Source organism: Triturus cristatus, chromosome 2_2 (genome assembly GCF_964204655.1).
Source record: "Triturus cristatus chromosome 2_2, aTriCri1.1, whole genome shotgun sequence".
Classification (NCBI taxonomy): Eukaryota; Metazoa; Chordata; class Amphibia; order Caudata; family Salamandridae; genus Triturus; species Triturus cristatus.
The window spans coordinates 41,287,904-41,310,641 of record NC_140582.1 but is presented as its reverse complement, the minus strand read 5'-3'; the positions used below and the strand labels follow the sequence as shown (position 1 = coordinate 41,310,641).

The window sequence follows — 22,738 nt, the reverse complement described above, 5'->3', positions numbered from 1 at the left end:
TTTCACATATGGGACCTACTGGGCTGAAGAGTAGGCCTGAGGCGGCAGTAGAGTACGTCAACAAAAAAGGACTAAAGCGAGCCTGTGTCGTGGAGGCCGTGATGGTCTGAGGAGGCTGCCAAGGTCGCGGGACTCGGGCCTGGAGCTTGCGCCGGAACGTGGTGGGCCCTCCTTGACACACGCTGGTGTCGGCAGGTGATCAGTGAGGCCTGGCTGTGCAGGGGCGGGCCTGACGGGTTTGTGGTTCAGCGTGCCGAGGTACGGCAGGCGCACAGCATCGCAGGCAACTCCGCTCAAGAGGACTTGTCCGCCTTGTGGTTGGGTGAGAGGCGACACCCTGGCAGAGACGTTGGGCTTTCCGGAAGAGGACCACACCCAGGGCTCCGTGCTTCTTATTCACACCCCTACGATGGCGTGGCATACGCCGGGCAATCCCACTCCGGTTACGCTTAGGGTGGGTGTAACAGGCAAGATTTCTACGAGGTCCCCCACTGGCTGTGGTGACATGGTTGCGTCCACTGTCCACTACACTCCATACACCAGAGGTGTATGTCGCCATCGATATGCGTGTGTGCTGCATACTGCGGTCTGTCCAGCACTTCTCCGCCATGCTTGCCATTGTGTACTTTCCCAATTATGGTACTACTGCATCCTTCACCATAACTGTTTGCCACCTATCCCCACATTCAGCTGTTGTGTGGCTGAGGTGCCATGCCGTTGATGGCTCATGGTAACCATTGTGAGTTGTTCTGTCGTGTCTGGTGGGTGGGCATGTTGTTGTGCATGTTGGTTGTGATTTTGTGACATGTGCATTGCCAGAGTTGTGATTTGCATGGTTGTGGAGTTGAGGTGAATGGGGTGGTCATTTGGAACTTGCCAAGGGGCTGTGCATTTCCCTTGTTGCCATCCTGGGTACGCTGGTTGGTGATGGATGGTTGGAGGATGAAGGAAACATGCACACTGGCTTTGTATTTTGTTGTGGTCCTGGGGTGGTGTTGGTGGGTGTTGTGGCCCTCTTGTGTGTCTTCTTAGGTGTCAGGGCCACATGATGGTTGGCTCCATGGCATCTGTTGCCCTTCTGAAGTGGCCCTGGGCTGTGCTCCCTTTTGTGGTGCAGGCTGCTGTCCGACTTTACACCAGGTCGGAGCAGGTGTAGATTTCCTGGTGCTAACGCGCCTTATCACCCGTTTTGTGTTTTTATCGCAGATCTGTCTGGTTGTTGAGAATGTTGAGGTAAGGTCGCGGCTTTTGGCACAGGAATGCCTACTCTGCATCTCATTAGCGATAGTTGCGCGGGTAGTCTGTGGCGATGTTTTTTGCGGCTGCTATCGCGGATTTACTGGTGCTGTGGGCTGTTAGCACCAGCTTGTGAATGGGGAGGTAAATTTATCATGACTTTGGCTGTGATCAAGTGCCAATAATTCGGAGATAGCTCCTTGTGAATATGCCCCTCAGTGTTTATAAGTAGGGGATGCTACGAAATTTCCACCTGTGGGACATCTGTAAATATGAAATTGCCATTATATTCCAGACACCATTTATATCAAGAAGTCCTTGATGGTGTGTACATTTTTCTGGTAGAAGGAGCCAAGGCATTGTTAATAAAAGTAACAGCAGTAGCAGCTGGTGACATTTGAAAGTAAGAATACGTAAACTTTGGGATGAGTTACATGTGGCGAGCTAGCATAGCGACTGAGCCTCACAGTCCCAAAGGGGGATTCGGTCTGCCGCAGAGACATTTTTGACAAAAGAGTCAACAAATAATGCATTTTCAAGCAAATTTGAGAAAGTAAGAAGGTTATTAAGGCAAATGTGAAAGTGTAGTTATGACATCAATAAAGAGATTTCATAAACTGATGTAGGTAGCTGATTATTCAGTATTACCAGAGAACTTCATAACTGACTTTAAAATAACAATGCTGAGTTCAAAACCACCGGCTTAAGCAAAGGCAACATTTATTAATTTGGGTCTTTGAGTACTGCACAGGCAGTTACCTTACCTACAGTATTCTAGAACATCACTCCGACAGTAAGCAATGACTGCACTAAATAACCACAACATCAGCACAAAACAATTCAACCCTCAAAAATACAAAGATGCAAATAACAAAATCAACACACAAGCTATGTTTCAACCAAAAGAAAACAGAACCCACTGACCATTGTACCACGAAAGAAGAAAAACAGTGGTGCCATCACATGGAATCTGTTACTAGGGCCTGTAAATTAGTTTATGACCCAACAAATGGCTTGAATGTTATTGATTGCATTCCAAAGGGTGCCTGATTGTAGGCTGAAAGCTAATAGTTAAAGAAGCTGACAGCAAGCACAAAGGGTTTAGGAGGTCGGGCATTAAGCAGTGACTAATAAGCTAGCCAGTAATATGAGATGAAGCGTTGAAGAAAAAATCAAATACAAATTGAGTTACAAAAAATGATGCTGGGTTAAAATGGGTGTTCAAAAATGACCTGATAATGAAATTATGTTTTTTTCAGAAAAAAGTTGATGGAAGACACTCCTTTCTGAATTCTACATATCACTAAATTGTAACAATGCCAATACCTAGCGTCAAGGTCTATAACAGGAATCAACTTGCTCCCCAGGACTAGCATCACTACACACGGCAAGAACTCATAGTTAATACCTAGTCCAGTAACTAGAGCAGGCTCGTGGACAAATATCCGTGCCAAGTACCTAGGAATGTTACATCAGACCATTAGCTTGGATTCAACCACATGCAGTTTAAGAGGTGCCTAAAAATTGAACTGTTCAGCATGGCGGCACTCTATAAAACAGCGCAATAAATAAACAACAACAAGCACAACAACCGGATGTCGGCACTTACTTCTCAGTTCCAGCAGCAGCTTCTGTTATTCTGATCCTCATACTCTTTCGGTATTTACACAAAAGGTAGTCAGAAGGTGCACAGCTGCAGGGTTCAAGTTTTCAAAACAAAGTTCAATAGTTCGGGTGCTCCCTCAGGAGGCGTGTCCGTCCAAACACGTCGTCAAATCATGAATTGGTTGTGCATACATAGAGTATGAATGCATCCCTGCATGGGGCACACCATGCAGAGATGCATTCATACTCTATGTATGCACAACCAATTCCTCATTCTCTTTCCACATAATGCTCTGGGCCTCTGCCGCAGACTTCACCCCTTCACCCTTCTCCTCAGTAGCAAAGAAGAGCTCACAATCAGGAGCTGAGATTTCAGAATAAGAGCTAGGCACTCTACTTGTCCTCGGAGGAGCCCGAACCTTGGGAGCCCAGACTTTGTTGACTGTTGTCATGGCAGGCCGGGGGACTCAGCACAAGCTTCTCTGCTCTACACAAACTTTTCTGAAACTAGTACAGAGCCCCAGACACAAGCCAGAATCTTCAGAGACACAACCTGCAGCTCTCCAAACAGTTGCCGAAGAGCCCCTCATCTCTCAGAAAGGAATTCTCCAGAGCCACAGCAGCTCTTTTCCCAGTGCACCCAGTGTACCTAGAACCAATCCTGCAGCTGCTGTCATGCTTTTCAGCATGAGAGCAGCTTTGGCATTGGACAGAGCGGGCTAACCCAGCACTCCTTTTGTGACTGGGGGCCTGCATCTTCAATCCCACAGCTGTTACGCAGTTGCTGGATTGGTGCAGTATAACTGCGCATGTTGGGCTGCCGGCTAATCTGACATGTGCACTCTGCACTTGTCGTGTCATCCCTGCTGCTGTGTATCAACAGTAATCAATCTGCCCTCACACTTGCAAGTACATCCTTCCAATGAGATGGAGACAATTTTAATAATGGTAATGTCTTTGTTCCTACTTTAGAGCAAAGGAGCATCAACAAGGAGTGTTGCCGCAGGCGAGGTGACGCTCCTCCGCCCTAAAGGAGAAACCACCACTGAGTAACATATTCTAAACAAGAACACTGGCCCTGCATCTTTCCATGCCCTTAGCTGGAAATGGCTTGAAAATATAAGATGGTGAGGATGACCTCAAACTTGGGTCAGAATCTATGGAATGGAAGCAGGACAGGATCCTCTACCTACACTGTTCGAAGATCCAGGAGACAACCCTGAGAGTTCTAAAATGGAGTCAAAATGATTTATGTTCCCTGGTTTACTCTGTATTTTTGAGTGGTACCTGGATATCATGGGAAAAAGAGGAAATGTGTACGGAAGGCCGGAGGACCAACAATTTTTTAAAAAGCCTGCTCCCAGTGCTTTGGGGTCCATGCTCTGAGGAAACATTGAATTTGGGTACTGAGGCAGAAGTCAACAAGCTGTATTGAAAATGGATCCCACAAGATGGAAGAGCTTGGAAAACTCAGGGATATAGTTCCCAATTGTTGTAATCTGACAGATGACATTAACTCCAGTTGGCCACTACATTCTTGGTCCAGGAAAGAACTCTGACATGATGGTGAAGGCAAAATTTCAAAAACAGTTTTTCGAGTTACAAGAGCATCTTTGATCTGTTAAATTCCTAAATGGTTTATGTAGCCTACAACTGCAAGATTGTCCAACCTGACCAAGGCAGAACATCTGGTGACATTCTTTGTGAAAGTCTGGATTGCAAAGGAGCCTCCCAGTAGCTCTAAGCAATTCCAAATGAGCAACAGACTTATCGTGCATAAGCACCTCACTTGATACCGTCGGCCTATTACAAGTGAGGTCCATGCACACTTCTCAGCACCCGTTACTCTTTGGTGCCACTGTTCACACATTCCAAAAGTATACTTTTCAAAGAGCAGTGCACGTGAACAAAAAGCCTTTGAGTCTCTTTACAGTTTCTTTTAATCCTTTATTATCATTTAAAGTCAAGCATTTCTCTAAAAATAAGCAGCCTGCTTCTTTTTAGAGAAATGCATAACTTGAAATGATAATAAAGGATTAAAAGAAACTGTAAATAACTCAAAGGCTTTTTGTTCACGTGCACTGCGCTTTGAAAAGTAGCTCTAAACAGTTGATGTGCCTGAAACACTCCCTTGATGGCTATAGTCTATCAGTCAAGTAATGCTTACAGTAAACTTCTAGCCAGACACCTGAGGGCCTGGGATAGAATTGAAAATGGTTCTACTTTTCCAAGCTTGTGTGTGTTATAGCCACCATGCTGCTTCCTGTTTTGTCTCTAGGAAACCATACCTGACAAAGATAAATCCTTGTTTAGGTTATGAATTGTTAGTTTTTAAACAACCCAATAACAAAGTTGCCCTGAAAAAATCAGTTGTATAGAAAAGGCCATGACACCCACTACTGTTGCTAATTGTCTTGGAGTGATATTTAAAATGGAGATGATCTCAGGCAGTTTAATTATTATTGGAGTAATCTTTGACTGATGAAAATGGAGCAGGGAAATGAAGAGTTTCCTTGGAATCCTAGAAAAAACCCCAGAGACCGGATTGGCAAAAGAAGAGATTTCACCTGAATGGCTACAAAGCCCAGAATTTCTAAAAAAGAGAAACAATATTGGAATTGATGGAGACTAAGATGCTAACAGAAGGATACTGTTTACACATATTAATTAGTTTGATGCCCTGAGAGCTAAGATAAGCAACCACTAGTTTGAAGAGACTGATAAAGCACCAATATGCCAAGGAGAGGTGGCAATGAAAAGCCAGGAATTAATTAAGATGGTGTTTCCAATAGACTTTAAGGTAGCGCCTGTTTGGTAGAAAGATTGAGAGCGTAAGGTAGGCATACCGGCAGGGATTGGAGGATGTTTTAAAGTTACCTGGGGCTTTTAGAATCCCATGGCCCAGGTTTGTAAAATGCCAACAGTCAGAGATCGGACGGAGAAACTTTTATCTACCACTGAAATTGTAGTTGGGGTGTTGAAACCAACACTCAACGGTTTATGCTGGAAATTCATAGCTTATACAATTTCAAGGAATGGAAGTGTGGGTTCCCTTGCTGCTGCTTTCCTACATCATGGAAGGTGATGTGGATGGAATCAGACCCCCACCCCTTGGCAAACCATTATGCATGAAATTTCGGTTTGGGACCCTGTCACTTTGTTTAGTTATGGCAAATTGGCAGTGTGCATTAATAGAGTCAGGTGCACTGTGCCCCTTCTGTCCTCAGGTGATAGTCAATTGATCAAGTTGTAATTATTTGCCAAAATTACCATGAGTACAGAAATAAATTGATCCTGCCACTATGCTGCAACCTGAGGATTAAGGACTGTAGATCGGGACCAGGATCCTGAGTAATGCTACCAGCAGACCGATTGTATTTGCTGTTTCTCGTTTTTTGCTAAACATATGGAGGCTCAGACAGAAAAAGGTTAGCCTTGTTAATGGTGTTGCTTTAGCACAGCTCCTGCTTCCAGAATTGAGAGTCAGATATGATGGGGGTAGCAACTATTGCAAAGGGACTATACCTTACATACATGGCTGTTCCATGTGTATCGTACTATTATTGAGCACATTAATACCTATTTATTTATTTCATTGTTTGTTTTAACTGTTTTATATCATTGTATATTTTAGTTTTTTATTTGCTTGTATGGTGGTTATGCTGAATAAAGATTTATGATGATTCCTTTAAATGTACTCTGTTTCAAAAGGTACACAAATGAGGATTTTGTGGTCCACCCATAACAAATTAACTTTGGAAAATTGGCAATAAAATGAAATGCTATCTTTGTGGCTTGTAACTCAACTGGGGTAGGAGGAATCAATATGGTCATGTATTTTTCTAGCATAGAATCTAGAAAGGCTGGTATATTGTAAACAGAGCACTTAACACGTCTGACCCCACTCTTTTGTCAGTAACCCGCCCAAATCCTTGTTTCATCTAATCCTATTTCCTCTCCCTGTGAAAAGTACCATAGGCTGCATGGTAGACCAAGAGGAGTCGACTCTGATGGGGTTTCTGTTGTCTGCTAGAATATGGCAGGCTTACATTCTAAAGTGAATTTACCTGACCAGAACTCTTTTGTAGAAAGGTTTGATATCTGCCTATTCTAGGAGACTTAGTGTACATCATCAGTATTTAGGGTTGACTTTTTTTAAATCTCAGCTATAACAAATTGACCGAGGGCAAGCTTCTGGGGGTGTAACAGTTTGGGTGAGGCTCTCACCTAAGTGTAAAATAGAAAGAATTGAGATAGATTTTATGGCTATGTCTAAGCACCTTTAAGAAATTTAAGGCTGAAATGTACAATTTATATGTGAGGGAGATACAAGGAGGCAAGTCCTCAGAATTCAATAGGGAAGCTGGAACATTTTTGGGAAACTACAAATCTCACAGCACATATCATTGTATAGGTGATGTTTACATTACATTCAAACCCTTTGACAGGGAAGATGTGAAGCTGGCTGGTGAGAAGGACGGAAGATGAGCTATTCCCCAGCTTGACATGCCCCAATCACAAAGTGGACTCAAGCAGCCCTGCACCTGAAAGCTCTACTGTAGAATATGGTTTAAGGGTAATAAATGGTACAACTTGCTTGGACAGTAGAGGGGCAACCATTTAAAATAAACTCCAAAATGAGAGCCGTATGAAGTACATATTGATTGCCTTAAGATTATGGCAATGCGTTGAGAATATGATCATGAAAAGTAGAATTGAAAGTGATCATAATCCCCTATGTCTTTCCAGGAGCCCGTACTGGGAGAAGTTGTCTCCTGATTCCCAATCTTGTTGCGTTACTAATGATGTCCAACTAGCCAACAACAGATGCCATCTTAAATGGAGTCAGATAGTAACACAAGAGGAAGTGTTATCTTCCATTGAGACTGACCTATCAAGCGCGCAAATAAAGCTTGAAGTTTCTACGGTCTCGAGAAAGAATCTGCAGGAAGTCCTAAATATCCATGTAATTTTAGCCATTAAAAATAAAATAAATTAAACTCACTTGCTTTCTGCATAAGGCGTATAAGTATGTCCAATTGAAAGCTAAAAAAGATTGGCAAGAGCGAAGGTGTCACAGTTTTTTATCCACTTGTTATGAAAGAAAAATGACTAATATCTGGTCACTTGTCACATGGATGGAGAACCGAGGCAGTAACCCACCAGAACACTTAGGGGTCTATTAGGATGGTGCTGGAACCGGCCGCCAGTGGTGTGGCGGTCCCGCTGTGCCAATTAGGATGCGACCGCCACCATGGCAGTTGCATCCTGTATATTTAACATTGTGGCGGGTGGTGCTGTATTCAGCACCCGCCACAATGTTAAAAGGGCATGCTGCCTAAGTGCAGCCACCCACCCCCGCAACGGGCCCCCAAAGGCATTCTACGCATGCCTTTCCGTGGCGGAGTCTCCACCATGGAAAGGCATGAGACCGCCATCATCGTAATATGGATGGCGGTGCCTGGAAGGCACCGCCACCATATTGCAGGTCTTTTCCACCCGGTAGGCAATCGGGTGGATAGCCTACCGGCGGAAAACTGGCAGACAGTCTTTCCATCCACCTGGGTCCCCACCACCATCGTAATATGGCGGGGGAAATGTTAGGCAGGCGGACGGAAATGGCAGCGATCCGCCCACCATCCTAATAGACCCCTATATCTGACCCTTTCTTTGAGCTAAATATTTACAAGCTTTGTACGATGATAATCCACCTCATAAAAATACAGAGGACCAGAATATTACTATCACAGATTGGATTGATCTTGTTGAGACCTTTGATATCCAGGATGTAGAATCCGCTGGAGGTGCCATCGCATGAGGGGCAGCCCCTCGGACCAAATGGCATTCCAGGTCACGTCTTCCTCTTTGACAAATCTAAATGGACCAATTCCATTTTATCTTTGAGCAACGCCATAGAGAGTACCAATCCCAAATTTGTGGAAAGGCGCAGAGGTGCTACCCATCTACAAGAAAGGGGATCATAGCCTTCCATCAAACTACAGAAGATAAGCCTGACTGACTCCATCCAAAAGGTCTTTTGTGGAGTTGTGCCGAAGAAAAGTTGTATATGGACGGATGAAGAGCAAATACTCTCGCTTCCAAGCAGGCTCCAGGGGAAAAGTATGCACTGTTGATCAGATTTTTTGTTTTCTCCTTCTGTATCGGAAAATGGTGCCAATCAGCTGGGAGTCATTTATATGTGGCCTATGTCGACCTGAAGCCTGCTTTTGACTTGGTTCCCGTTAAAAGCTCTGGCAAGGGGGCGTGGCCATAATGTCAATGGAGTAGGACGTGTCTCCCTTGCTGTCCGTCCTCCCGGGGCCTGCCACGCTGCTGTCTGCTGTGACAAGGCACCTATGGCTGCTTGGATGTTCCGGCGAAGCACCGGATCCTGGTGGGTGAGCTACCGCACAGTTGGTGGTTTGATAGCCCAGCATGAGCGCCACTGGAGCGCAGGACCTGGAGATGCCGATCAGTGGCCACCATCTTGTTGGTGGAGGCTGCCTCACACGCAACATTCCTCTGCGACTGACAGGCGATTGCGGCTGCGCTGGATCCGGTGGGGGCCGCTCCCATTAGAAAGAAGCGGTGACCACACAGTGTTGCCTGGTGGCCCAGCTCCGGACTCTGGTGTCTTTTCCCTCCAACTCCGGCTTCCAGCAACACCCCTAACCCATCTGCAGCTGGGCAGAGTGGTCCGGACGGGCAGTGTATACCCCTTCTCGAGTAGGCCTGTGACAGCATTGGAGGCCCGAGGCGGGTGTCCCAGCCCCCCTGAGATGCTGAGTCTGTATCAGTGGCCTGGTGGTGAGGGCCTGCAAAGCGAGGCTGGACCGGTCTCCCCCATGGCTTCCTATGGAGCACCCAAGCCAGTAAGCAGTGGCTGCCACCAGGGGGTGGGCGTTGCCCCTGACACCACGGGCTGGACGGACTCTGAGCTGTGAGCCCTACATCACTGTGTGGACACCTTTTGGGGAAGCTACAGCAGGGTTCCTCTCCCCACAGGTGCAAAAGGCACGAACCCTGGAGCAGAAGACTTAAGCTAGGCCCTGGGGGCTGTGGTTTTGACCGGCGGGGGCATCTCTTGGAGCTGTTGGGGCAGGTGATCGCGCTGCCCTCCAGGTGGGACCCACCCACCACAACCTCTTGTTGCAGCTCGGAAATGGACAAACTGATACAGGGGGCCTGGGACTAGAGCTTTGAATCAAGCACGACTCCTTGCGTGCAATTGGTGGCAGGGGAGCAGGTGATGGTGGTTGTAGCTGCTGGCTTCCACTGGACCCCTGCCCTGGATGTTGATGCGGCCCTTGCTTTGACAACGCCCGACTTACTCGTTGGTGTGGTAGCTTGGGATCGTGCTTCCCTGCTGGAGACGCATGTGCCTTCTTTCTGCCTGGGTGGCCTGGTGAGAACCTCATTGGTGCTAGCGGATACGGTCCTGTGCGCTAGTGGGCTAAGTGAAAGACTCGTGCTCCGCAGTGGTCCCAGCGCCCCCCCTGCCATGCCCTCCTCTAAGGCAGCCAAGGATGCATCAGTAATGTCTCTCTGAAACAAGGCTCCACAGCAGGAGGCAGCGCAACATCCCCCAACGTCTCCAAGCACAGTGGCGACTGGCGAAACCTCAGCCCCGGTGACCCAGGGTTACATGGACCGCTTCTTTAAGGATAAATGAGTTGACATCTCCTTCCTCAAAGAAGACTTCAAAGTGGGCCTTCAGGACATCCGGAAGGAGGTTTAGGAAATCGGGACAGGGTGGACGATCTGGAACGGACGGTCAACCCGCGAGCCAAACACCATGAAATGCTGTGGTGGTGGGTCAATGCCTTGGGAGACCAGCACATCGAGCTGCAAGCGAAAAAGGAGGACCTAGAAAATAGGAGCCGCCGCAACAATTTCCGCATCCAGGGTGTCCCGCTCTTTCTTACATATTGTTTTCCCTTACAGATCGGACATTACATAAGGCAGAGGACATGTGTAGCTATATGTAGCAGGGACAGATGTTGTTGGGTGCGGCAGGCACCCCTTGGGCTGCAGGGGTAGTAACTGAGGTACATATGTGTGGAGTACTGACATGAGGGTTTGGCTTAGCGCAATCAGGGATGGAAGGAACCAGGGATGGCCAGTCTTAATGGGAGTGACCTGAGTGACCCAGCCCCGCTGCCAATCGCAGTGGCCCACCTCACCCAGTGAATCCGCTGACCCCCCATCTGCCTTGGGTGGCCTGAAAATGCTTTCCTTAAATTTTTTGGGCTTGAAATCCCCAAACAAGTACAAACAAAAATGGCGGTACATGTTGAAACAGGACACGGATGTATCAATGCTACAAGAATCTCTAAGCGACACTGGGCATATTCTTCTTCCAAAAGGAGTGGGCATACTATGCAAAGCCACCTTTTATACCTCGGTGGTGAGAGACTCAGGTAAAAGGAGGGCCATTTCTTATCTCTCCAACAACTTCGGGGGCAGCGGCCACTCAACTCTGCTGAATATTTACGCTCCTAATACCTCCCAAGACACATTTATTAGGCGCGTTCTTCATGAGCAGCCTGGGGGGTGGGGGGAGATGTCATAGTATGTGGGGATTTCAACCTGGTCTGGGACCCCTCATTAGACAGGACCACCGCGACATACCAGAACAAGGGCGCGATGTCTGCTACCCTTAAAAGGGATCTTTAGGGCTATGGGTTGATTTATGCGTGGCAATATAGACATCCCGGCGTGAGGCACTACTCATCCTACTCACATGTTCGTGCTTCCTATTCCTGCATAGATTATACCTTCGTCACATCCCCCATTCTGCACCGTCTGCAAATAGTTGATCTCTCAGATATCTCCATATCCGATCATATGCACTTAGTTCTTGCCTGGGATGCCAGTTTCTGACATGCGCATGCCCCACGCTGGCACCTACCCCTGCACCTGCTGCATGACCCAGTTGAGGTAGCAGAGATACGCAAGGGTTTTGAAGACTACTTTCATTTCAACGCCCTGCCCGAAACCTCCTTGCACATGCTTTGGGACGGCTTTAAAGCCGCTATCCATGGCACAATTACTACAATAGTGATAGCCTGGGCTGGGAAGCACAGTTGGTAGAAACTAAACGAACTGCGGGGATGAAGCAGTTGGAGCACTAGGACAAGGCAGCCCCCACCCGACGCTCAAAGAGACAGCTGGCCATACTACGTGGCCAACTGCATGCACAGTGCACGGACAGGGTACAATGTGCCCTTCTATCCCTAAGTCAAAGATATTATGAGGGGGTTGACAAAACCCAGAAATTCTTGGCACAGAAACTGCGACACCAGCACGCTAAGTCCCATATTGCCAAACTGCAAATAGGCAACACAAAATGGGTGACAGCAGAAAGGGATAAACTGGAGGACTTCCGATCCTATTTTCACCACCTGTACACTCGTGAGGACCCTTCCTCCATGTGGCTCCACACATACCTTACAGGTTGTGACTGGGAACACCTTCCCCCATACCACGCAGCCCTCCTGGACAACCAGATCACTGTAGACGAGCTACGCAACGCCATCCAAGCCCTTTCCCTGGGCCTTATGGGTTGCGGGTACTTTTGTATTGCCTGTTCTTCTCCTAGGTGCCGGGCCACCTCCTACATTTATCCAACTCCTTCTCACAAGAGACTGGACTCACCCCCACAATGGCAATGGTGGAGATCTCACTCATCCCCAAGGCAGGGAAATACCCTGCACAATGCTCCCCATACCACCCTATAGCCCTTCTGAACACGGATGATAAGCTTTACACCACAATTCTGGAGACACAACTCGATCCATACCAACCCGGCCTCATTAACCCCGATCAAGTGGGGTTCATCCACCAGCGGCGGGTAGCGATAACATATAGCACATTGCCCACTTAATAGAGAAAGTCCACAGACTTGACATAACCACTTGCCTTCTCTTGCTAGATGCAGAGAAGGTATTTGACAGGATGGACTGGACTTAACTCTGAGCGGTGCTCCACAAGATAGGTCTTGGGCAGGCCTTTATCTAAAAAATCATGGCTTCGTATGTGACCCAACCGCCTGTGTTGGGAGGACCACAAGCTTGATCCTTGTGGGCCCCGGTATGAGGCAGAGTTGCCCGCTCTCACCCCTGCTTTTTGCCCTGGCACTAGAGCCACTGGCTAATCACATCTGGGCATCAGAGGGGATCAAGGGCATCCTCTTTGGAGGGCAGGAGCTCAAGATCAACTTATTTGCAGACAATCTCCTCCTTACTTTTGCCCAACCTGTTGTCTCACTTCCCAATGTCATAGAAGACTTGCAAACCTTTACAGCCGTCTCTGAATTCAAGGTCAATTTGTCCAAGTCGTTCATTCTCAACCTTACCCTTCTGACTACAGAGGCAAAGGCGTTACAGGGCGTCACCCCTTTCCAATGGTCCTCACACTACATCATGTACTTGAGCCTTCATATTACCCCTACTCTCTCAACATGTTCCCGAACTAGTTGGGCCCCCCTTCGCCGCTTGATTCTGGCGGACCTGCAGAGGTGGAAACTACTTTATATCTCCTGGCTGAAGTGTATAAAAACTATCAAAATTAATATTCTCCCACAAGTTCTATATGTCTTTCAAACCTTACCCACATCGATCCCTCAGGAAGACATTCAACTCCTCCAGAAAGACCTACGCACTTTTATATGGAATGGGAAGTCTCCCTGCATAGCCCACTCATTATTGATGCAGCCACGGGATAGAGGGGTGCTGGTATGCCCAAACGTGTTGGAATATTACTGGGCTGCGCACCTGAGGTATATCTCCGAGTGGGTGGTGCGCAAAAGTGAGAAGCATTGGCTCCACATGGACCAGGAATGAGCATGCAGACCTTGTGGGACCTCGCCTGGCTCCCTGAATGAACCTGCCCGCCCAGTGCCTATGTGGCTGACCCGACTAGGACGGTACTGGATATCTGTGATAAAATAGCCCTGAGGATGGGACTAACCTCATTCCCATCCGCCAATACGCCACTCACACATAATCCAGCCTGTCCCCTGGGCCAGCCAGTGCTCGCTTTTCGCTACTGATTGGAGGGGACTGCCGTACCCTCAGCAACCTGTTTGTGGGGGTCACCATGAAGTCCTTCGAAGATTGTAGGACAGAATGTTCTCTCCCGATTACCGCCCGGCATCAATACCTCCAGCTACGACACAGGGCAATGCAACCTGGGATGTACAGAGCAGCAACGTGCCCTCTCACCCCTTTCGAGAGGCTTGTAAGAGCCTTTGATGGCTCCAATGGGTTGATCTCCAGACATTCAACCCCAGATCCCACACACAACTACCAGGCTGCATGTCATGATTCTACCCCTGGGAGAATAACCACTAAGCAATTGGAAATACTATGGAGGGATATTCCCAAAACATATTGCAGTCTTGCAGCACGTGATACCACGTATAAATTGATGTTCCGATGGTACCATAAACCTGCCCGCCTAGCGATCATTCACCACACAGTCCCGAATATGTGCTGGTGCTGCGGGCAGGAAGGAGGCACCCTCTGTCATATCTGGTGGTCCTGCAAGGTGATCGCAACTTTCTGGAAAGAGGTCCAGGGACACATCAAGGGCATCTTGGGCTTCCCCCTCCCACTCCTGCTCGACACAATCGCCTTAGGCATACGCCCCCCTGTCATCGCTGCTATGACACATGCTGTCTGGAACTGGGCGAGCTACTTGCTCCTGGCCGCGAGGCAACTTGGAAGCAAGCATCGCCCCCTTCAGTAGCACAGTGGTTCGCTAGGGTATGGCACCTGCTGGCAATGGAACAGCTTTCCCACAGCTTAGCTAACACCGATAAAAAAATGTCAACAGGTGTGGCAGCCATTAATACACTATCTTACATGCATAGAATTCACATGCTTCAACCTCCGAATGATTCAGGCGCTTCAGCTTTTTGGCCTGACTGATTTGTGCCCCCCCCCCTCAGCTAAACTGAGGCCTCCCGCACGCACCACTAGAACTTAGATAAAGCCCTCCCTAAACGCTGCGTGATCTTGCGCTTTGCCACCACATTGTGGACAGAAAGCTCCCCGACCTGTGGGAATTTTGTTTGTTAAACTTTTTTTAGTTTGTTATCGAGAGCCCCCCTGCCCTTAAGGCATGTGCATATCAGGCAACCTAACTATCCCTAGTCCTACACCAATAACACTCTGTGGGCTGGGGGACAGGATGAGAAACGGCCCCTGGGGCCTATTGCCCGGATTGCCACGACCCCCACCACTATATGCATGAGGGGACTCAAGTCATGGTTATTCTCTTTAGTTCTGCTAGGGCAGGGAAGAATTGGATATACCACATGTGCGGACTATTCACAGGTGATTGCCTTAAATGCTGTATCCAATATAATAACATGGCCAGCACAATGTGGTTGTAGGCGTCTTGCTGTGTATCATTTGTATTGTGATCTTTTTCCTATTCATCTGGGTATGCAGCCGGCCCCGACCCGGGTTGAAGGCGCCACAATGTATTTCACTCTTCTGCTCGTTATGATAACAATAAAACTTTATAAATAAAGAAAAAGCTCTGACAAGTGATATGGCACATGGAAATACCCCCCCCCCCCATGTATTTTCAATTATTGTTCGGTTTCATGATGGCAAATATTCCAGAGTTTGCTGAGGGAAACAGGGCCAGCTTACAAACCCAATCTTTGTCAGTAAGGGAGCCTAGTAGGGATGCTTTCTTGCCCACACCCTGTTCTCCCTTTATTTGAATGAGGTACGGCATTTTCTTTCTACTGTACCTGCTGATGCCCCATCCGTGGCCAACATGAACGAATCTGCTTTACTATTTGCTGATGAAAACTTACTTGTGTCTAATACATCAGAAGCCCTTCAAACCCTTCTATCTCATTTTGAGGAGTTTTGCATGGCACAAGACCTTGAGCTCAATACAACTAAGACAACATTCCAGTCAATATTAAGCACAATGGTGGAGAGGAACTCGAAAGACTGGACACATTTGAGTATCTTGGTATCAAACCTTCAACTAGCATGTCATGGAAGCATGATGCAGAAAAAGTAACCCTCAAACATAAACAAATAACATGACCCATCCGGAAGGAGCACCATGCCTTATGTAGCAAACTCATAGTGCCCCCACTGCAGATCTATGATTCTAAAGCTGTGGCTGCAACATTTTATGGCTCAGAACTGTGGGGTGTTGTAATATCTCCAGTGTAACTAAATATAAAAATATGTTTATTAAAGCTCTGTTCTCTCTTCCCCTGCATACCCTCCTATCTGCTCTATCTTGAAATGAGATGGACAATTGATGATTGGCCATCATTCCAAGTCCCGGACCATGGCGACCCGGAAGCACATGCACCATGTTTCCGGATTTGGTGGAATAGGTGAATATGTCGACTCCCATGAGCACCCCAAAGGATGCACAGGTCATGGCTCAGATTTTTAAAGATATGGGTATTAATGATGAAAATTAACCCAGAGTGATAAACCAGATGTTGATTTTTACCTACAGATATGCCACTACTATAGGGGGACACTAAGATTTAGTCAAGCCACGCTAGGGAATCAAACTTTGATGCAGATCAAGTGAAATTGGCAATCCAGTTCAGAACAGACCAGTCCTTCACCTCTCCTCCCCCAAGTGGGTTTTCAATGGACAAAGCAAGCCAAAAAACCCAAATGCCTTTGCCGCTGACCAAGCCAGATGCTGGACTTAAATTGCCACCTATCAGATACTGTTTCACTGCACCAAACTAGAGATTGAAATCTTTGCTAAAAAAGATGTCCTCACCTACAGGAAAAATAACAGTGCCCTGATTAAGTGTTGGTGCTGTTACAAGCAGACCTAGCACTCCCACTCTTGTTCCTCCTGAACAGTCTGTGTCCGTTTCAACAAAAGTTGGGAACCCAGTGCCACTGACAAGTCAAAATTTCATTGTACAGATTCCATCGTCTCAAACATCAATCAAATCAGCAACTACCACTACCCCTACAGTAATTGTATCAAAGAACATCCTCATCCCAACAAACATGGTATCCTCACAGACACAGCTGAATCAAATCCACTGAAGAGGAAACACGAAGATGACCAAGGCTTAATATGATGCGTTTTAAGGTGCTGGTGGTGCACCTTTATTTTAAAAGAATATAATTGTGTGTAGTTTGCGGGTAATTCATTATAGAGCGTTTTCCATGAACTGTACCTGTTCAAAATTTAAGTAAAGTGTGTGGGGACAAGGAATGGGTCTCGGCGTTTGCACTCGTCTTCACATAGAAGCCCATCATGTTAAGTCTGTTTGATGGAACGGAGGAATTTAATTTCAATTTTCTTTTTCATAAAGCAGCTTTGATTGTTCATCCACTTTTGATAAATGTAATTTGTAAATGAGACATTGCTCATCATATGGTGTCAGTATTTTAAAATGTAATGTTTTTTAGACAAGTCATTTTTTTTGTTTGCTCTGTGTATATATATTTTTCTAACAAAAGTGAAAATTGTTTGGATTTTTTTTTAAATTATAGTTGCAGACAAAGCAAGGCTCAGACCAACCTTGTTTTGGCAGAGACTGAGAACCACTCCCGAACTAGCTAATTAGGCAGTGCAGAGTCGTTTCTCAATGTAATAAGGCTAGACAAGTTCCACAAAAACGCATGGTGAAAGAAAATTAGAAAGGTCCTGTTCTCTTTATGTCTGTTGAGGCTGTGGGTGTCCATGGACTCTGAGTTGATTTCTTCTAAAGAACAAATCAAGAAATTATACTGCCATTGGGTGGCTCAAAAAGATGCAGAAAACTACAGAGGGACTCTTTTATGGATTTTGTACGGTTCAAATCAAGTACTCTATACAAACAATACCTGGACTGCATTACTAATCACGTTGATAGGAAATTATATATTCAGTTCAGGTTAGGCTCTTTACCATTCAAGATGTTCACCACAAATGTGTAATCCAAATAAGGTCCTCAGTGATTTATTTGTAAAAATCATAAAGAACATATAGCTCATGTTTTGTTTCTGTATGGCATACACACACCCAAGCCAGATCTGGATAAGGCCACTTTAGCTACTACTAGGTGTAAGGAATTACACAGCGGCACTTAGAATCTTAAAATCTGATACTTATAGTGCTTACCACCACTCCCCCTGCTGCTGATGCTGAGACATGGCCCTGCTCCTGCCCCTCCCCAGACCTGTGGACTGGAAGTGAAAAATCACAATAATTTAATTTCCATTTTATTTTTCTTCTGTCTGCTTGCATTTCTTATGTTTGAAACGCATTATTGAATAAATAGAGAAATAGACAATAAAAATACCAGCAGTGATATCAGATATTGTGGCGAAGTTATCAACAGAAGAAGAAAGTAGCTAGTATAAGAAAAAGGAAATAAAGCTATTTTGAGGTTTTATATGGAGTGAGAAGGGGGAAGAAGGAAGGGAAGGAAGGGGGAAGGGAATAATAATAATATAGTATTAACACAACAGAAAATTGCATATTACATTGTACATTATAACGGAATGTAAACATGGCATTGACCGATTAATACTATAAAATAGAACATCGGAGATGATAAAGAAAGAGAACAGAGAGGAAGCATTTAAGGGGGTTTAAAGTTTTCAGAATTGAGGGAGGATTTAGGATGAACAACAATCTGGTCTAAATAAGAAGTAAGGGGTAACCAAAAAAGGTCTCTATTAAATGTAGGTGAACAAGAAGAGGCGAATGCAACATCAAGTCTATGAAAATGGCAGAGACTATTCCACCAGTGTTGTATGGAAAGTTTAGAAAGAGTTTTCCAATTGAGGGTAATGTGTTGAAAGGCTAGAGCAAGCATGAGATCAAAGAGACCATGATCACATGAGGGTAGAGGCAAAGAGTCGAAGAGACGACCAGCAAACAGTAAGGGAGGAGAATAAGAGATAGAGAGACGAAAAATACGAGAGATATAGGACCAAACGGATCTCCAAAAATTGGAAACTGGGGGACAGAGAAAATGGAGATGCATAAAGTTAGCATCGGAAGAACCACAAGTCCAACAATTAGAGTCATAGTTAGGGGAAAAACGAGCAATAGAAACAGGGGTGAGATAAAGTCTATGATAGAGAAAAAACATAGATTGAGTAAGGGAGGCAGAGCGAGAAATTTTTAAGGACCTAGACCAAAGTTTGTACCATAATGAGATAGGCCATACGCATCCGAGATCTAACTCCCAGCAGAGTTCTAGTTTGGATTTAGCCCGACAAGTAGAGGGGGCTGAGTAATATTTATAAATAAGGGAAGCTTTGGGTAAGTGAAGGAGAAGTTTAAGAAGAGGGTTTTGGGACTCAGAAAGTGGAGAAGGAGTGAGAGAAGTGAATTTCTGTAGAAAGGAATGGGGACAGTGGAATAAGGCTTGAAATTGGGGAAACGAGCATGGCGAGAGACCGTCAAAAAAGTGTTTAACCCAAATAATGCCTTTTGATCTCCAAGAACTCCAAAAGATAGGGAGATTGTTCAAAAGAATAAGAGAATTATGCCAAATAGGAGAGTCTAGGAAAGCATCACGAAAGAAAGGGTGAGGCAGGACTAAAGGATTCAGAAGTATGTCTAAATAGAGGGGAGGATGTGTGGGGGGTTTTGACTGAAAAAGCTGTTACTTCCTTGAAGGAGAATGGTAATAATAGTGCTTGTTCAATAGATAGCCAAAGGGGAGTAAAGGGAGAGGGCACAGATAAGAGCCATTTCGAGGCCTGGCGAAGAGAAAAAGATTTATGATAAAGACGAAAGTCAGGAAAGTTGACTCCACCATTAGATTTTGATTTACGAAGAGAAGAGAGGGCAATTCTAGGTTTCTTATTCTTCTAAAGAAATTTAGTGAGAGAGGAGTCAATACGCTTCATGTAGAAAGCAGGAATATGAAGGGAAGCATAGAAAGCACATACGTTAAAATGGGAGCAATCACCATTTTAATTGAATCTAAACGACCTCACCAAGAGAGGAAGAGGGGATTCCAGGAAGAAAGCAGGTTATCAATACGAGACGGAGCAGCGATCATATTTAGTTTAACCGAAGATTGAATTGAGTTTGAGAACCAGATGCCTAAGTATTTAAGTTTGGAATCATTTCAGGCAAAACCAGTGGACGAAAAAGAGTGGGGAAGACAAAATTTAGTGAGGGGAAGAATTTCTGTTTTGTAGTTTATTTTGAAGCCGGAGAGTGGGAGAAGGAGTCAAACTCATGAAGTAAGGGAGAAATAGAGATGTCAGGATTAGAAATGAATAAAAGGATATCGTCCGCATAAGTGGAGAGTTTTAATTGCTGGTCCCCAAAGGGAAAACCAGATATAGACTCATTACTACGAATAGAGGAGAGGAAGAGTTCAAGAGCTAGGACAAAAATAAGAGGGGATAAAGGGCAACCTTGACGAACTCCACGCTGGAGGGGGAAATAGGAGGATGTAGAACCATTAACTAACACAGAGGCTTTGGGAGCAGAATATAGAAGAGAGATAAATGAAATCAATTTGGGGCCAAAACCATGCCATTGTAGTGAGGCAAATAAGAAGGACCAGTCTACTCTATCAAATACCTTTTCCGCGTCAACAGAAATGGCTGCTAAGGAAGTGGAGATGGAGGGGATTTTGTTTAAAACATTGAGAAAAAGCCGGGAATTATCAGAGGTATGTCTTCCTTTGACAAATCCACATTGTTCCTTCCCAATAAAATGAGGCATGAGAGGATCTAAACGTAAGGCAAGAATTTTAGCAAATAATTTATAATCAACATTAGCCAAAGATATAATACGATAGTTCTTACAATATTTAGGATCTAGGCCTTCTTTATGAATTAAACAAATTGTTGCTTCCTGAAAGGTACCTTCTGTTTTACCAATTAAAGCAAATGTTTGAAAGAGTGACAAAAGTTTCGGTAGAAGCAGATCAGAAAAATGTAAATAATAAATAAAATTCAACCGAGAACCCATCTGGACCAGGAGTTTTTCCCTTGGTAAGAGAATTTAAGGCATGGGACAGCTCTGTGAGGGAAAAGTCTGATACAAGATCGAGAAGATTAAGATGAGATGAAGGAGGAAGAGGAATTTTGTCAAGATATTGTTGAATGGCAGAGGAGGACAGAGGAGATTCTGGAGTGTAAAGATTTTGATAGAAGAACTTAAATTAATTTAATATGTCTTGGTATTTATGCAAAAGGGAGTTATTAGAGGAGTAAATAGCGTCTATGAGGGTACGCTCCTTACGCGTTTTAAGATAATTCGCAAGGAGTTTCCCTGACTTGTTGCGTCCCCCATAATAACGAGCACTACTTCGGAGAAGAATGGAAGCAGCATTATCAGAAGTGGTTTTATTCAAAGCCAGTTTAGCATGAATCAGTTCCGACAAAACCGAGACATTAGAAGAAGTGTAAAATGCATGTTCTAAAAGTTTGATATGTGCTAAAGTAGATTTCCGCTGATGAATAAAACATTTCTTATTTTTTAGATACAAAATCTATGATAAAACCCCTTGCAGTAGCCCTAAAATAATCTCAAATTATATGAGGAGAGGAGTTAGGAGTACAATTAAGATCAAAGAATTCGATTACAAAGGAACGGAAAGAGGAGGAAAAAAGAGGATCTGAAAGGAGAGAGTTATTAAAGCGCCAGTGAGAGGACCTGGGATGCGGAGGGAGTAGATCAAGATCCGTAACTATTGATGCATGGTCAGAAATAACAATGCGTTCAATAGAGGAGGAGAGAAGATTTTGAGATAAAGGTTGAGATAGGAAGATGTAATCCAAGTGGGAAAGAAAGGCATGAGGAGGAGAGAAAAAAGAGAAGTCTAAAGAATCAGGGTGGGAGAGTCTCCATGAGTCAATGAGATGTGCTTGGGAATAGTATGAATAAATTGCTTATGGGATTTGTTAGGAACAAAACAAACTCCTCCTAGGATAAAAAAAATCTTTGAATTGGACACATTTCTGTGTAATTTGAGGCCAAAAAGAACAATCAGGGTGGGTAGGACCATAGATATTAAATACAGTCAAAGAAACATTATTAATTAACAACTTAACTAGAATCCATCTACCTTCTGTATCAATTTCTTGAAATATTTCTTTGCATTTTAACTTTTTATGACATAAAATTATGAGACCATTTTTCTTATTGGTAGGAGGAGAGAATAGGACTGTACCTACCCAGCCTCTTTTTAGTTTCAACGCTTCGGATTCAGTGAGGTGGGTCTCTTGCAAAAATACTAAATCAAGGTTATAAGAGGCAAGGTGGGAAAGGATTCTCTGTCTCTTAATTGGGTTGATAAAACCCTTTACATTCCAGAAAATAACTCTGAATGCAAAAACTTTAAAACATTAGACAAAGTTAAATATGCAAGAAATACAGTAATGAAAGAGTGAAAGGAGAAACAAACATAGGAAAGGGAAAGAAAGTTAAGAAGGAAAGAAGGGATGAGGGAGTCAGAGGATAAACACAAGGAAAGACCGTACATATCTGTAAAGGACGACTGCAAGAGACATACCTGAGGGGAACAACAACAAGAGAAGAATGGGGCAATGGCGACGAATGGAAGACGAGACGCCCAAATCGAGGAGTCCAGCCACACCAGGACACAGAAGAAGATACGAACGTACCAAACAGCTATGATTACGAGGGACGAAACCTATAGGAAGATAAAGGGAATTAAAAAAGCATAAATTCAATAAAGAAATAACAGAGAGAAACATGTCAAACAACATTAAGGAATACAAGAACTAATAAATATGACAAATATAAAATATGTTAATCTAAAGAACAAACAGAGAAACCGAATAGAGGAGAGATATAAGCAGAAACCAATGCAACTCATATATTAAATGATAACAGCCATGGGAATCTTGAGAACGTGGACAAAGGACATCATCCCATAGGAGGGTTAGAA

General features: G+C 44.9%; 1 protein-coding gene and 1 pseudogene across 8 annotated transcripts in view; both read left to right on the top strand.

The window, feature by feature from the left end:
* Positions 1-22,738, top strand: part of LOC146861800 (uncharacterized) — a 1,595,865-nt gene that overhangs the window by 563,016 nt on the left and 1,010,111 nt on the right. The window lies entirely within an intron of this gene.
* LOC146861804 (transcription initiation factor TFIID subunit 9-like) lies at positions 16,217-16,939 on the top strand (annotated as a pseudogene).